The following is a 6,386-nucleotide window of genomic DNA, read 5'->3' as shown; positions in this document are numbered from 1 at the left end:
ATCTGTAGAGAAGAGCTGTTTTTTTCTTACAAGAATGAGTGAGTGATTATAAACGCTGCGGTCACCAATATCCCAGCTTAAAGTTTACTTTTAACATAATGGATTGTAAATAATCGAGTCTGAACCAGGAAAATCAATGTATATAATTGCATGGGATAACCAGGCCTTGTTGCAGGAGGTATATCCCACTAAGGTGATATCAATTTATGACAAGTATTTTTAAATGAATAGTCAGTTCAGCATGTGACACTTTCTTTAAAGATGAATGAGTATAAACACACAAATGTATATATTTAGTAAGGACAATTTGTTATTCATGTATTCTCAATTGTGTTATGAGTGACAGCGCCGATGCGATTCAAATAAATACAAACAAAGTACATGTTCAGGAACCCTGTATTACATCGAACAAGATGCCACATGCATGATGTCTGAAACAACCTTCAGGTTAACCGTCCATGGGTTGACATCCGCCATGGTAAAATGATCAATGATTGTTTAATTTCTGCTAGAGTAACATCTAGTCTCTGAAATGAACAATTTTTACCAAAAATGACTTTAATGATACTCATGAAATATAATGACAAGGAGCCCAGAGACGTTCTTTATTTTCCTGAAACTGTGGAAATTTAGACTTGCCACATATTTTAGACTTGCATGGACTTTCTTGGATATATTTGTTTCAGGGTCTGTATGACAGACAAAACTTTGATTTCCTTCTGTGTGATGAAACGCCATGTTAGATCTGTATTCTATATGCGGTTTGCAGGTGTAGCTAGTTTGCATCGGCCACTGCATGATATTATATACTACCAAATCAATTTGAAAATTTGATTGAAATATTTGAACAGTATATGTGATTAAAAGCAAAGAGCCGCTCTTGTCCTTAAACCACGGAATGATTTCTTGCAATGAATATTATTGGATTAATGTGCTGATAATGAAATGCATTCTGCTTTCTATTAATTATTGTTTCTCATGATCCAAAACATACAGGCAAACGAGTAAACCAATTAATAAATTAACCCGCGTATTACATAACGAACTACATTCAAGTGAAGTCACTGTCAACGTTAGCACAGAGGATCCATCATAACATCATGTGTAAGTTTTATTACTTAGAAACATAACTAAATATAAAGGAATTTAAATTGTGGTGCACAATAGACACGGAGTATCCAGGTGGATACAACCCGTTGACATGCCTGACACTGGTACTCAGTACGGAGTAGATCCGTATGGAGGTGGGTACTCTGGGTAAGATGGACCAATGTATCTGAACGCAGCCGGTATGTTGTCTCCCCCGACCGAAGCAGAGTCAATAGGTGGGCGCTTCCTGGAGACCCCAGGTCTGGGTTCAGATCCTGATATGGAGGACGAACTGGGGAAGTGACAGTTCATGGGTGCAGCATTACCTCCCAAGTCACTACCGGGTCTGATTTTGATGGAAGTTTTGAAGGCCGGTCCAAGTGAGCCGTCGGACTTCGTAGTGAATACTTTCTTCGAGACTCTTCTAGCTGTGGACTTCTGTTGGTACTTCCGGCGACACACGATGTAGATAATTAGGCCCATTATTATCATGAACACTAGGGCTCCTACTATCCAACCAATAACATTGTTGTTGGTTTCTTTACGGTCAGACTTTGGCGCCTGGGTAACTACAGCAAAACTACTGTATGTTGCTGAAGAAGAAAGATAAACATCATGTTATGCACAAAATATATATTACTGTCAAACATATATGTATTTGAAACGTTCTGATCATCGCGAGTGCCATTTCAGCATTGGTGAAATACTGTTCAGGACCTTAAATGTATTTTAAATATTGTTGTGTAATAATCCTGTTTTGATTTCAATGTCAGGTTTGACTGACTGACTGACTGTGTTTAGTTTTACGCCGCTTTTAGCAATATTCCAGCAATATCACGGCGGGGGACACCAGAAATGGGCTTAACACATTGTGCCCATGTGGGGAATCGAACCCGGGCCTTCGGCGTGACGAGCCAACGCTTTAACCACTAGGCTACCCCACCGCCCCCAGGTTTGACCATATTACAGGAACAATTTATCTTTTCCAAATGGTAAACTTAGAAAGCAAATTGTTTTAATCATCTCGATTGCCTTTTCAACATTAGTAGCAAAACATCTGAGCTATATATTTTTAAAATATTAATTAATTTGATTTAGTGTAACCAATCCAGACTGTATCCCAAAGTCAAGTCTGCGCATATTTCAGGGAAACATTGTCTTTATAGAACGGTGAAACTCCCGACGTTGAGGGGTAGAAAGGAAATTGACAGTTCTACCACGATGTAACAATTTAATGTGAGAGAAAGGTCAAAGATGTCTACGAGCATGGTTAGCGTGCCTATATACCCAGAACCACAACCCGTTATCATGTTTCTGGCACTGCAGCCCCTGGGTCACCCCAGTGTCTGGCCAACATGCTACATACCCCAGTATTTGATCACAAATCCCTTGTAGGTGACGCTGTAGTCGCTGTTGAAGTATAACTTAAGGTCAGGTCCGGTGGACGAGAACGATATGTCTGACAGGTCGCCGCATAATCGTTCAATTACAGTACTTGAGTTCGCTGAAAACCAAACATATGCAATGTCACTTTGATCTACTTTGATCCACTCGGATCAGATCAGCTTATTCAGCTTCTAACAAAGCATTTCGTGCAACTTTGTCACATGTGATGTTGCGACTCTTTGCGGTGATGGTCGAATAATGTATACAATTTTTAAATAACAAAACCCCAGAAAATATAACATAAAACATATATGTAAGGCACCAACAAAGAATATATTATTAATTAGTGTATTGTATCATATGATATTGGATTGTAACTCCAATGCTGATTCATTACCTCTAAAGTCGAGAAGTTGAATAGAGAAGTTTAACAGAGAAAGGATAGTATATGTAAGTAGACCAACCAGACAAACCTGAAATAATAGCAATGTACTCAAGACCTTCTTAATCATAATCATAATCGAGTTTTAGTTATTTAAGAAATTACAGGATCTTTGTAATGATTTCCTTTGTGAATAGGTATCAACTTTCATATGAAAGAATATATGAATATGTTATAACACCGTAAACACAGACGCGGATGCTCACCGTCGATCACGTCAAGGTAGTCATAGGCGCAGGAACTGTGGTCCTCCATCTGGAAGTATTCCACATTGATGTTGACCACCCACGTGCCCCTGGAGCTATCCTGTCCCGAGGTGGTCAACAGCCACGTCTCCGTGCTGTCGCTGTAACAGTGTAGACATTGATCGAAAATTGTAAATCATGTTAATCATCATAAATTGTGGTCTGCTGTAGTATTTGGATCATTATCAGAAACATTTGTCTGTTACAGTACACCCATTATTTACAGCGGTGGACACAAGTGCACACATTATTTACAGCGATAAACAACATTATTTTCAGCGATGGAACACGTGGTTCAGTGGTTGACAGCATGGGCAACAATTATAGTCAGTTTGAATTCAAACGTCATTGAGTCGATGACATTAAATGTCTCTTACGAAAGATTGTGGATATTGAACAGCTTATTCTGATTTAGAATATATACGGTATTCATGGCCTTGGAAACAGAATTTGTACAAGAAAGCCTAATACTTGATGCGTCTTGTGGATGGAACTGCCTTCATTAATGTAATCAATAAAATACAACACAACCAAGCTGTAGTGCATCATTTTAGATGCACCACGACGTGCGAGGTGTGATGCAGGTTTATAAGATGACCAGGGGCTCCTTTCACGAAGCAACCTTTACTAAGGTTAACCTTAACTCCCATTCTTTAACATTGCTCTAAGGTTACCTTAGTGACTTACGATCATCTTAGTGTTTTGTGAAAGGAGGCCCAGTTTGGTGGGAAAAGCACGAGTATGCAGCTGACAATTGAAGAATCATGATCCGGACGGAAATGGGATTCAAACCCATGACGCTAAGATTCTGACACACCAAAGGATCATAACTCTGCACCGAGGTTAACTTCGATATAATACAGGAACTTGCGTCCATGGTACCTGGGATAATTGCCAGGATAATCAGGGGACGTGAGCTCTTGTTCTTGATCTGTGACCTGCAGTACGATCACCCCGATGGTTCCTGAACAAACTAAAAAATAAGAAATATATTTCCCCAATATATTCAGTGTTAGGGATATCTTAAAATAAATACGTTTGTTGTAAATAATTCGTAAGTTTTAGATTAAACGCCGTCCTCAACAGTAGTTACGTTATACCTAGACGTGCCAGCTTTAAGTGGAAGAAAATATCAACATGATGCAGAAGTTCTTCCAAATTTATCATGAGCGCGAGTATCGAGCAACATTAAAACTACATGGCAGCGATAATTGAGTCAGGGCCAGACAATCCAGTGACTGACATTATAAGCATCAATTTGTAGCACGTATGTGTGTGTGTGTGTGCGTGTGTGTGTGTGTGTGTGCGTGCGTGTGTGTGTGTTGTTTATGTGTAGATATTTGTGTCTGCGCGCACGTTTGTGTGCCTGGAGTGAACGGGTACTGCTAATCCTTGCGCTGGATATATAGTGTTAGCCCATAGTTAAGAAGCCACGCCTCAGTTTAACACAACTCAGAAACTGTAAACTGCCTCCGAGACGACATTTACTGATTTTATCCACTTTCTGTCAATCGCCAGCATAGTAACGACACATACGATGTGTTAGGTATTGTGGTATGACCTACCCATCTTCCGCGCTCCGGGTAAACACCTCGCCACAACACCACGAAGGCGGTCTGCCCGATCAATACAAACACATACAACTATACTTACAGACAGAACAGAGAAGTGAACGGAGAAGTAATTGGCTGGTCATGTTGTAGGCAATCTGGAAAAAGAAGTATCAATTTTTATAACAGTGGCTGAAAACTCTTTCATGTCACAGCCAGCTATATTTCCAACAAATAACGCCGCTAGGGGTCCAAATTGGTTGCCCTACCATGCGTAACCAAACATGCCTCATTCGAATTGTTAAGCTTGGATCCATTTTCTGAGTTGACATCTTGTAAATAATCAAATGGTTGGTATAAGAAGCATTTACGACGTTGGGACACGCCTAGACCGGCAGTTCATAACATTTTATACAATCATCAAAACGTTACAAGAATGCATAGGATATACACAGACCGCAGTACTTTTCAGTGTATATTGCCATTACGATATCTATGTGTTGTCGTGTGTTTGTACATGTGTTCTTGAGCGCGCGTGTGTGTTTGTGATATATGTTGTCGAGTCCCATTTGCACTTGTTTTTAACAAATAATATATTTTGACACTCTAGTGAAATATTGCAAACTGTTTTATGGAAACTGGCACGAGGGGTTCGACTAGATGCAATAGACTACTTCTGCTACAGCGACAGGGCGATGGTGATGAAATAAGTCTGGGTAATTAATTATCTCTTTGATAAGAAAATACTGTACAGTTATCAGGCCTGCGAATGAGACGTGTGTAAGTTTGGACTGTTTTCATGTCGGGCGATCAAATAATGGTATCTTACTTGTCCGTGGGCCACTAGATAATTACTGCTTACGGTTTCAAACTGCAAATAAGCTTGGATTTCATTTCATATCTGCTCAAAATGTAGCTATTAAAATTTGACACGATACGAGAACGAAATGAAGTCATTTGCGCAATTATAATAAACTAATTATCTTTCTTTATCAGTTATTTATCAGTTTTCGATAATTAGTCCAGTAAACATTAACATCAAATACCATGTTGATTTATTCTTTCATAATTACATCATCACGATCATGTCATAACAATAAGGGAAAGTGGAAAATTAGTCAGGACAAGTTACTTTCATAAAGTCACTTTGCCCTGTTGCAAGTGGCTTTTGTTTTAAAATTGAACCCCTGAACTTTCATGTAGAGGGAAGTACATGCCCTCGTGTCTCTGCGAGGACTACTTTGTTTTAAATATATAAAAATATGAGATGACCCCCGACTCGAAATGCTTCATAGTACAATATATACATCCTTATTTGTTCAGGACTATGTGGTTCGAATAGATATGTCAGACGTTTACCCGTCTTGTACCCTGCACCGTGCTGACTGACCAACGACTAAGGATAATGCAGGTGCTTCATCGGCAGAGAGCATCAACGTGTATCACACAACATGTGGCGACTCACACGAAATAGCGAGTGAAGTAATAATTTTAGTCTACAAAGAGGCCTGCTTTATGTTTCAACAAGATTGGAATCGATCTACTTTACACAAAATGTAGAACATTTTGAATCTATGGATTCCTATATGTGACATCATTACGTTATTGTTTTCTTTGACATCTCGACAATGTCCCTTCTGGGAATCCATAAGAATCAGCGATGTTTTCTGCGCT

Source organism: Haliotis rubra, unplaced genomic scaffold, assembly GCF_003918875.1.
Source record: "Haliotis rubra isolate DU_JTF1 unplaced genomic scaffold, ASM391887v1 Scf799, whole genome shotgun sequence".
Taxonomy (NCBI): Eukaryota; Metazoa; Mollusca; class Gastropoda; order Lepetellida; family Haliotidae; genus Haliotis; species Haliotis rubra.
The sequence above is the reverse complement of the archived record's forward strand: the minus strand, read 5'-3'. Positions refer to the sequence as shown.